Source organism: Pezoporus flaviventris, unplaced genomic scaffold (genome assembly GCF_033815535.1).
Source record: "Pezoporus flaviventris isolate CSIRO_AGI_PZ_B2104156 unplaced genomic scaffold, CSIRO_AGI_Pfla_v1 ptg000036l, whole genome shotgun sequence".
Lineage (NCBI taxonomy): Eukaryota > Metazoa > Chordata > Aves > Psittaciformes > Psittacidae > Pezoporus > Pezoporus flaviventris.
In genome coordinates this window covers 24,337,769-24,349,195 of record NW_026892584.1, presented here as the reverse complement: position 1 = coordinate 24,349,195, position 11,427 = coordinate 24,337,769, and the positions used below count along the sequence as shown (strand labels likewise).

The following is an 11,427-nucleotide window of genomic DNA, read 5'->3' as shown; positions in this document are numbered from 1 at the left end:
TCAATGCTTGACACGTGCCCAGTTTTCTGAAATTAAAGTGAAAGGTGAGGTTGGTTATGCCTAACACAATCCAGGCATATTTATTTGCATCCATGCATTTGAAAATCCGAGTTTACATTTTTAAAGCTAAATAAAGTTGCCTTGTGACACTTACATTGTACCTATTACATATTTCACTTCAAAACCTCATCTCTCCTAAAGCCTCTTCAGTGTGCTTGAAGTAGCACAGCAAAAGAAAAGGAATTTTCAGTTTAACTAGAGCACTGACATTCTGTTACACAATTCGATCTTGTCTATTTACCGGCTCTTAAAAACCAGAAGACACTAAACAACAACAACAACAACAAAAACAAAAACAAAAAAAAAGGGGGGGGGGGGGAGCAAGCTGAATGCATCCAGCCGGCAGTGCCATAGGTGTCTGAATGCATCTGTAGCTTCCCTCTCACTCATCAGTGTAATTGTTGTCATGTTATTCCATTTTTTGATTAGGCTGGTCCGCCAAGCTCCCAGCTTTTCCTGGCCAAACGTTCTTCTGCTGGTTGTCATGGTGACTGCATTGTTCCCGGGGAGAAAGGCTCTGTTGTCTGGCATTGTTCTGTTGTGCTTTAGGTAATGCACGAGGCATCACAAGTGAAGTGGATGGACCTTTTTTGCTCGGCATCATTGCCGAGTATTGAAAATCTCACATAAAAAAGGAGCAAATAGGCCCTGACCAAAGAAATAACCAAGTTCTTTTTTTATTCTCTCTTTTTTTTTTTTTAAAGAAAGCACGCATTATTATAAAGAGGTAAACCAGCGCTGGCGATTAACTGAATAATCTAAGGAAATGCTATAGAAATTATATTTATTACAAGAACAATTGCCGTGATTTGAATGTTACTATACAATGCTAACCATTTGTCAATTTAACTTGAATATAGTTTTTAAATATTCACTGATTTCTCTCCAGCTTGCAATGCCATTTAACCCCAGATTCTATTTAGCTTTAAACACTACACTTTAGGAGGTGAATGCAATCATTTGGTTTTTAAAATTTAGTCTATGACTGTCTACCTTTTTAGGCAAGCTACCACAGGTAGTTTAGTACTTTTTATATCACTATCAGAGTATGCAATCACTGATATTTCTTTTTTTGTTTTTCTCCAAGAAATAAGGCTTTACTCCAATATTAATTAGGATTTCTGGAAAAATATTAAAATATCAGGCACTATTCACATGTTTGACTTTGACATTCAGACAATTTCTTTAAGAAACAGCTCAGGAAAATTTAGGAAGAAGCCCTGAGAAAGTTCTTCAAAGAGCTTTAGCTTATTTAAATGGATTGCCAGACAAGATATTGGCTTTAAATTGTGATTAATTAATAACTTTTCAACAGCAATTTACACATTAAATATTGAAGGTAAGCCTAATGTAAATCCCAACAGCCTTAAAACAGTCGGTAGTATATGGTTTGAGAGCCTGATTTTCAGCTTGTGTTCAAGTTCATCTGCTGATCCCATTAAAGGAAACCAGCAGGGTACCAGCGCTTCAATCCTGTCATTCCAGGGTGAAAAAACACCTTTCAGCAGAACCTGTCACTGGATGTCACCAAAGTTCCATGGATTTGCCAGCAATACAGCACTAATTTATCAATAAAACTCAAGAGTCTTAAAGCAAGCAAGCAAAAAAGACTATTGCAGGTAACCCAGCTTACCTGTAAAGCTGGTAGGGCCAGAACCTGCACTCAAACAGCCAGGGACATGCTCACTGTTGTTACTGAAGCCACTGAGGTTTACATGCAGTGGCTTTCAGCTGCCCAATATCCCACACGTGGAGTGAGGAGAGATTTCAACTGCTGGCACAGGCAGTTAAAAAACTACACAGAGTGGCTTAAATTGAGTTGTAATACCTGCTGACACAAAATTTCCCCTTCACATTTGTAAAATGAGAATCAACTTTTCCTTCTTCCCCCTGAAAAAGTGGGATTTTTTTTTTTTTTTTTGTCCAGACTGTTTGTTGAGCCCAGCAGGGCTGGGTCCATCCCACACCATGTGTGCCTCCTGTACTGGGGACTGCTGGTGGTACACACTTGGCACCCTAGAGAAGATTTTGCCTCTTAGGTACTCAGCTCTTCCATGTAACATATTGGGAATCTAAAAAGAAATAGTAGGAGATGATGGTTTCCTTGCAACGGGACCAATACAAACATGTAATCCAAGCAGTAGCTCTTGAATAATGCTAAAATAACTTAGGTGAAGATGGAAAAAATAAAAATTTGCCATGAATATGAAACTTTAAAATACCTATTATGGGTAACAGAAAAATAGTTTGTCCTTTGGAGAAAAAAAAAAAAAAGATTGTTCTATCATGTAGTTCAAATACTTTTAAATCTGAAGAGTGGGGACTTCAAAATAAAAAAATTATTTGGACATCTATGCTACAATGACTTCCTGTGGGCAGTACATCCCCAAATACCTTCTAATTTCTCAGAAATTTTTGATTTTTCAGAAGTTACTTTTAAAAGCTAGAGAATCAATAGCCTTCATACAATTTGCCAAGGAACACTGAGGTACAGTGACTATCTTTCTTTGAGTTCACCTTGAACACCAGCTGGCCCCGCATTTCACGAGGGCTAGCAAGAGCAGGGGCTGGCTGCAGCAGCAATCCTGCCTTTCCCAGCTCCTCTCCTGCGAGGTGCTCTGGAGATGTGCCCGGCACCTCTGGCAAAGAACTTGCACACAAACACCTCTGAGACTGGGTAGGAAATCAGGATTTATCTTGCTTGCATACATGCACAAAGATTATTTACTCACATGCAGAGGCAGGTTTGCACACAGCTTCGTATCATATAATGCCAGCCTCATCTACGGCAGAGGTATAATTCCTGCTAAATTCCTAGTTCTCTTTTAATTCTATGAAATTACTATATAGCCCTGTTCATTTTACCCTTATTAAATTCAGGAGAGCTTTGCCATAAGGGATAGCTTCAGAAACATTAAAATAGGACAATTGCTGTTTTTTGGAGAGCTCTATTGCAAGTGTATTGCCTTCTCAGCTGGAAAGGATGATTACTGATGTCTGAAAAAGGTACTTATAGCTTAGTACACAGTAAACATGTATTTTGTTTTTCTTTTGCTCTGTTAAACAATATAATACATAGCAAAAATCTACAGAAATAGCAATCAAAACAGACACACTTTAAGAAGAATCCCAATGCTTCTTAATTTGTACTTCATTCCTCCCGTCAGCATTTTCATCCGCATTCATCACTGAATATTCATTCCTGCTTCTGCCTTTGGGTTGAGTGTGGCAGCAGCCCGGGAGAGTCACACAGGTATTCGGGTGAAGGGGGTGACAAGACTTTCCTCCCCCATTCCTGCTGCCAGGAAGGAGGATCCCCAGCTCCTCTCTGGTTTGGGAGAGTTGAGCTCCCCACCAGCCCCCTTTCCCCTGCCTGATGCGCTGAGAGCTCCCCCTCCTGTTACAGTCAACCTTAACTGCAGCCGACAGATTAATATTATTACCTCATTTTAATTGATTCCTCTCCTCAATTCAAAAAAGCACATCTGGTGCTTTTCAGAGTCAGACAAAGCTTCTTTCCTCCCATCCTCTCCTGAACATCAATTAATGTTGGTAACAAAAAGAAAATAAGAGTTTGTTCTGCATACCTAACAGTCACAAGTGACAGAGAGAGAGGAAGGGACTTGCTCCAGGTGGGGATGAAGGAAAATGACAGAACTGCCAAATCTTCTGTGTTTCTGCTCCTCAGCAGGACTTACTAGGTCAAGCCACAGTGACACAGCTACTGCGGCTCTGCAGTTGCCAGACCAGGATTGTCTTACACCTCTTTGACTTGAAGTGCACAAAAAGTGATGTGTAACTCTTTACACCTTCCAGGTAGGTGGTGAGCAGTTGGTTCCCATGCAATTGCTGAAGCCTGAAAGGTGATTTCAGACATCACTGCCCATATTTCAACTCTCAGACACATGGGTCAACATCAGAATTTCTAAAATCTCTCCTAATACAGGCACAGCATCCTGAGCCCGCAGTCCTACATGGCTCACGCTCCCTGCAAACATAACGCAGTGACCAGTGGGGCTGAAGACAATGAGGATGAAGACCCCTTGCCAGTTCTCCAGAGCAGGAGGAGCTCTCCTTGAGTAGAGAGATGAAAATAAAGTTCAAATGGGTCTTTATAATAGGGGAAAAAAAAAAAGAGATGGCTTGGCATACAAAAGGACAAGTTCGTTACAACCATTTGTGCAATGTTAAGAAATGAGGGACAAAACTCTGGCTCTCTGGGTATGAACTCTCTGGGTATGGCCCAGGGTCCCCCATAGGGCCAGATCTGCAGGCCAAGGGGACAGCAAGCCCATATGAACGGGCACAGCTGAGCCCAGGATGTGTTCAGTTGTCAGGACAGGTTCTCTTGCTTGGACCATGAACAGAGTGGGAAGTCACTGGTGCTTTGCAGGCCTGCTCACCTCACCCACCCCTCTGGAAACACATTCAAACAAGGTTCAACATTCACCATTGAATTCTGTGTGTGAGTGGTTCCTGCTTTCCAACCTGACCTTAGGAAAGTTCCTGATGCCAGAAAAAGACACATGAATTTTTTCAGGATGATAAACATCCATGACGAGTAAGGAGGAATGTCACTGAAGGCCACTGAGTCAAAATCAAATATGAGATAAAAATTAAAGAAATAATGTATTAATTTTAAGAAAGGAAACTGGTGCCATATTGTTCTGTTGCTGTCTACAAGCAACTCCAGGACCTCAGTTCATCAGTTCTACAACGAGAACTGAAGTCTTTGAAGTTACTATCCAAGCTGTCTTTTTTCTTTTAAACTTGACCTTACTGCAAACTCAATAGCTCAGATTCCTGACTTGCTTGGGAGCTTAGCTTTCCCTTAGAGTTTCTGTCTGACGATGCCTTTGTCCAACTTTGTAGCAGCTACTTTCTTCCTGTCTCCATTTTATTTCTTCTGCTTTCCCCCTGCTCTCTCTGCAAAGAAATTTAGTGTGGATCACTCTCATGTGATTTCACGTACAATTCCAAACCAAAGCTCTTTTCATGCTCAAATACCTTTTTATTTTCATGCTCAAATACCTTGTGGCTGTTCTTGATTGTGCTATGCATATGAAGAGCTATATATTTTGGCTATCAAAACAGACATAAGACTGAGATGAAAAATGTATTTATGCACATTTTTTATCAAACACAAACATATATTTTACATCAGATGGGAAAATGTCTTCTCAAAAGCCTGAACGTTACTAGACATGAGGTGAATTTCATGACGACTAAACCAGATCTAAAAAAAAAAGGAGGGAAATAATAGCTAGCTGGCTGCTGATAAACACAGATTTAAAAAATGCAAAAATTAATCCAACTGTCCCAAAACAAGAGATTCAGCAAATTAGAAGTATGCTCACTCTTAAAATTCGCTTTAAAATTGCTATTTTATTTTTATTATAGAACTGTCACACAGAACAATATAGGGAAGGGAGCTGTGTTAGCTAATCTGCTGTAATCCTTTCAACTCTTTGAAAGAATAACAAGCGGTTGATAAGCAGGGTCAGGCTGGGTCAGGATTTCGATAGGAGACATCTAAGGAATGCCTAGGTGCTTCAGGAAGGGGATGTGGGTGATTTAGCAAGCTAGTTAAACCAGCAAGCTCGCTCTCACCTCTGCTTGGGTAAGGGTAAGGAGCAAATGGAGCAGACCATGTGCTGCAGAAGGGGTAACCTTTTTGGGGAGGTAGGCATAATAATACAAATACGCATTGAGGCATTATTTTACCCCTTTATCAGACAGTGGCTTTAACTAACACCAGCTCAGGTAAGTACATTTTGCCTTGCTGATTGATGGATAAACCATTTCCTGCATCCAGTCCTAAAATTTACAGGGTGTTGTCAGTTGGTGTTAAGCCACACCATAAACTATGTTGTCAGCCCATTGTCTCAAGTCACTTCTCTCCTAAACACTTTGGACAGATTAAAAATACATTTCCACAAAGTACTTATAAATTGCAGGAATACCAGCTGCACCCACTACAGCTATCACCAGCAGCAATTCCAGTGTTGGTTTTAACAGCAGTTTATATATATAATCACCAAAAAATGGATGATATGCAATATCGGTAAATATTTTTAATTAATCCACCATGAAGTTCTCATCTGAACCAGAAAAATAAACGAGATAAAATGATTTGAGGAGTACGTACCTTGCACTTTTGAAATATTATACAGGCTGTGCTGGCAAAAACAACTGCCCTCCAAGAAAATATGTCATTGAAAAGTCAGTATCTGTGGGTTACTGAAAGAAATGTAGCAGCTCCAATGAAAGGAGTAAACCTCTCTCTCTCAGACCTCATTTCATGCTTTTTTGTTTCTACTGAGCATGTTTTAAGAACTAATCAGCCTTATAAAAGGTACCACTGTTAATCTACTGTTTGTCTTCGTGTTCACTGCAGCTGCTTAGTAGATAGAGAGCAAACAAAACCAGAATTAAGGTCATTCCATTTAAATCCTTCAGAGTGGAAGACAAGGACTAAATTATTGCTGAGAATTACATGAAGGGAAAGACCAGGATAAGATAACTATTGTTTGTTATTTGCCAGACCCATAGTGGCACTGCATTTACATATTTGTGAAGGGATTAAATTAACATTTTCTGAGATTAATTGGTAGCATGGGGACATTCTCTGATACACTGTCCACACAACTTAAATGTAATGCTCCTGTGCAGTACATATGCAGTATATACTGCTAGTGAGAAATAACCCAAACCTACCAGCTACTGATCAGTTGTCGTGCATGAAATGTAATGACATTTTTTTCACATAAATAAAATATATAGGACATTATGACATTTCATCGTACAATACAGGTTTGAATCTCACAGGACCATGGTACAGACCTTAACAGATGATTTTGCTTTTCTATTATAAGACACCTTAACCCTGTACTTTCACATCTTTAAGGCAGAAGGAGCAATAGCACAAAAGATCTCTTTTATGCTAATAACAGGAAATAATTTCAGAGTAGTCAAACATGAGTAGAAAATGAGTGGTCAAATGAGTAGAAAATCTTTTGGCCATCAAAAATCCACAAGCTTTTCCTTCAAATTAGAAAATATTCCCTGGGAGCTACTCTATAAATAATACATGGTGGGTTTTAGTGTAATCTTAGTATGAGAACATGCTTTCCTTAGAGCCAACAGTAATACCACTTCAAGAAGGAAATGCTGTGTGAAGAGAGTATCTTGCAGCTCTCTCCCACTTTAAAATCAAGTACATTAGCTCCACAGGATCTCCAGCCCCCAGGAGCCTGATGGCTACAAGGTATGAGTCAGCTCCACCACTCCGACCTCTCAAGAGGCAGAGAGGTATGTCCCGGTTTAGTACCCTGTGCTAGCTCAGGCTTCCTGCACTCAGCCTCTGTGAGGCTCACTTGACACTGAAGCTGATCAGAAATTAAATATTGGCACTAGGTATCCACAAAAAAAAAAACAAAACCCAAAAGGAATGGGGGCATTTCAGGTGGCTGAAGAAGGACCCCCACCTAGGCTTGAGATGTTCCCAGTGCTGTGATCCAAGCTGGGAGAAGCCATGGGCTCTAGTGAGAGGGGTAACTACTCACACCACCACAAAGACTGCATCCTTCTTTTTTTCAAACAATGATTTTAGTAGCAGATAAGTCTCAAGCATCATATCACTGCGGATTTACAAATAGCCTGGAAATAATCCCCCCTTCTCCCATCCCTTCCTCCCTCCTTTCCCCTCACTATATACACCAGATTTTTTTGCTTATCCTATTTTGTTTTGTCTCCCAAACCTTGCTCACCCAGCCTGATTTCACTCATCCAAGCTGAGTTGGGAGTGCAGGGCATTTAACCACAGCCATGTATTGCCTGCTGTGGCTGGGTGTTATGAGATATGACAGCTGTGTGGTGGAAGGGGGACCCAGAGCAGAGATGTGGCCCCATGAGGGAACCAGGATATAACCAGGGCATTAGGACTCCCTGTGTTTGCAGGCCACTTGAGTGATTCTCTTAGCCTGCTCGGAATCAGCTAACTTTGTGAGGGGGTCTTGCGCTGACCCCTCATATAGTTTAGGAGCATACCGAGCCAACTGGATCATGCTCTTTTGGTCACATGCTTTCTTCTAACAATTCACCTGCATATCTTTAATTTTATAGAGCTCTTCTGGGCTGCAATATCATAAGTGGATGAATTGCAACAGAAGATGAAAAATAGGTGGGTCATAAATCTTTCAAGGGTCAACAAATTACTGGCACCAGTGGAATTTCTAGAAATATCCACAAATAGAAGATTCAGGGTGTAACAATAATAATTTTTTTTTCCTCCCTTTTTTAAGGAGTATAAAATGGAAAATATTGCTTTATTATTGCTTATATTCTACTCTTCTGTCTGCACTGGAAAACCTAACCTATATCTGCATTCCCCATACAAAACACTGTTTGTCCATTTAAGATATACACAGCTTTAGTGTTGTACTTCTAAGGACTTTCGCTTAGGAAATAATGGCTATGTGCAATCGACTATTTAGAATAATAATGTTGAAGATAACAGTCAATACTAGAGCCACTGAAGAAACACATAAAAATTCTAAAACTGTCAGAGATGGTATCTGCAAATAATGTCACTGGCATTCTTAGATCACTGAAACATATTTTGAAACACACAAAAATGCCACCAACATAATTCACCAGAGAAAAGTTACAAGGATGATGGGTCTGTACAAAAAAACCCCAACAAAACAAAACCAAGCTAGAAATATGTAATAGCAGGAAAATATTTTCTTTATGTGCATATACAAATGTAAAAAATAATTCTGAGCCACTTGCTGTGTGAGTGTATCTATCTTAATGCAAAAAATTCCCAAATCCCCACTATTTTTTTTTAGAATATTGGAAAACTAACTTGAGCTCAGGATTTAACAATCTCTGTGTCTTAAAACACATGAGCGCATGTTTTTTCACCCTCATTCCCTGTTCTTTCTGAGAGATGCTGCTACTGTCTTGTTCATTGTTATAATCATCTGCAATCATGACATTTGTGTGCCATTTCAAGTACCAAAATACTAAGAAGACACAGAGCTCTATCTCCGCATACAGCCGACTTGATGGGTCAGAACGGAGTCCGGCTGGAGGTCAACAGAAAGTCCTAACATACACAAGGCACAAATGAAGAAAGGCACTGTTGCTTCTAGCTCTAATTTGTTGGAAAGAATTAATCAAGAAATAGGTTGTTAACAGGTGTACAAAATGCATTACATACATTTCTGTCAACAAGACATGCTGGCAATGCTAGTGACTGCCAGGTCCATAGGCTTGAACCTTGATTCTCAGATGATGATAAGTCTATAGTACAAGCAGTAACAGCAAATATGGAAAATATAAGTAACACATCATTAAAACTAGTTGGCTAGTTTTATGACATTTTAAAAAAATACATTAGATGGCAACAAATCACAAATGGCTTTATGTATCAAGTGTGAAACACTCAGTGTTTTATCAAAGCTGAGCAGGTCGTTGGGATAAAAAAGAAAAGGAAGAAAAAGATCGTATTCAGGCTATGATTATAGTTAAGGAACGGAAAAGTTTTTTGTAAATTTTAGTCTCGAAAGAAGTTTCATAGAGGTTGAATTAAATAATTTATCTAACATAAAGAAGGCATTATACTTGCAACATGTAAATATTGACTGACTTAGCTAATGAGTGGCTGTGTATAAACAGCCTCCTTTTTTATTTCATCTGGAGTCTAGAGCAGACAGCTTTGTATATTTTACAGTCTCTTGTACCTGAGCCAACAATTGATAGTGCAGGAGATCAAAGCCTTGATACAGAGATGCCAAGCAATTTGTGTATAAATGTGCTCCTTAAAAGCGATAAGAGTACAAAAGAAACTTTAAGGTACTTTCACCATGATTTAAATGGCATATAGCTAATTACTCTGATGAGCTGTTTTAAAGTTGTACCCAATGCTAGAAATACACCAACAGGATTGAAGTTCAAAAAATGCTATCCTTTTTTCCACAAGATTTGTTAATGAGAAGAACTTTTACAGGAAAAGAAGTAGCCACAACTCCTTCTGTTCTCAACAGGAATATTTCATTTAACTCCTTAACCATTTCTTCAGACTTTATGGAATAGACTAGGATATAATTTTTTTTCTGCAGAATTTAAATTAGATATTCAAGGAGACAAATAAGAAAAAAATGCCTTAAATGGCCTTAAGATGCTCACTAGTAATGTCTGCTCAATAAAAGTCATTATTAAGACATTAAAGTCATTATTGACACATAGAGTGATAGCATTCAGTCCAAGACTTGAGCCTCTTCATGGTTTCTATTGTAGTTATGCTGCCTAATTCATGAGCAGGCTGAGCATGCTGAGCATGCTCTGCATCTGTAAATCACTGTGTAAAGAAAAGTCACTTAAAAGTATAAAAGCAGTAAGATATATTTTGCAACCAGATTGCTGGGACTCTAGAAGTATAGGAAGTGTTGCACTACAATGCCTTCAATAATTTGAAAAACTCTATGGATTACGCTTTGATTCCTATATATTGCTTGAAGGGTTAAATTGTGGGCTCAAGTATTTTCTCCTCATATAACAAAGTACTTGGCTTCTTCACTTTTTATTATGCAATAAAAGACAACAAGTCATAAGTACAAATGTAACACTCACTTTGGCTCTTAGAAACGAGCATTACAACCCTTTCTCGACTTGTTTTCTCACACTGCATCAACAAAATTGGCTAGAACAAAAGGGAAACGTGAATAATATCTGAACAACACTTATTTACTGCTGTGTAGTACCAGAAAGCATACAGGCTGGAGAGGAACTGAGAGAGAAAGGCACCTCTCCATGCAGCAGCGTATTTAAAAAAAAAAAACAACAAACAACAAAAGTCACATCTTGCACTCATTCTGTTCAGCTACAAACGATGCAAGGCGACAATCTATGAAACCTGTCACTGAGTTCAGGGGATACTTGTGTCTGAATGATTTCTGTGATGATTTTTAATTAACAAGGGGGTGATTTTTAACAATACACTCGATATTGTGTAGCTAACTATTCTTTAATTGTAAATCAGGCCTGGGTATAAGAGGCAGCAGGGTTATGGCACTCAGCCTGTATGTGCAATGCTCTTAGCTAAAGCAAAGAACACTGGCTGCAGCAACAAAGGAGACGTCCACACATGGGTGGGTGATTCCAAGCTCTGCATGTGTATGTGTGCACATGTGTGTACACATGCATGCATGTGTGTTTGTGTCTGCAAAAGTGTGCAAAGGGGTGTTGTAGTGTCTGAAAATATACCCACTCAGCTTTACTCCAACTAGCTCCAGCAAGGGAAGCAGTGCAAGTATGCAATCCAGCAAGCAGAGCACATCCCAGACCCCAGCAACTTGAGTG

At 39.3% G+C, this 11,427-nt stretch overlaps 1 long non-coding RNA gene across 1 annotated transcript; it reads left to right on the top strand.

Moving 5' to 3' along the window:
* Positions 1 to 218: 218 nt before the first annotated feature.
* On the top strand, positions 219 to 3,999 carry LOC133274777 (uncharacterized). Its single transcript, XR_009745256.1, has 3 exons — positions 219 to 787; positions 1,988 to 2,099; positions 3,749 to 3,999. It is a non-coding gene; the product is annotated as an uncharacterized LOC133274777 (long non-coding RNA).
* The last annotated feature ends 7,428 nt before the right edge of the window (positions 4,000 to 11,427 follow it).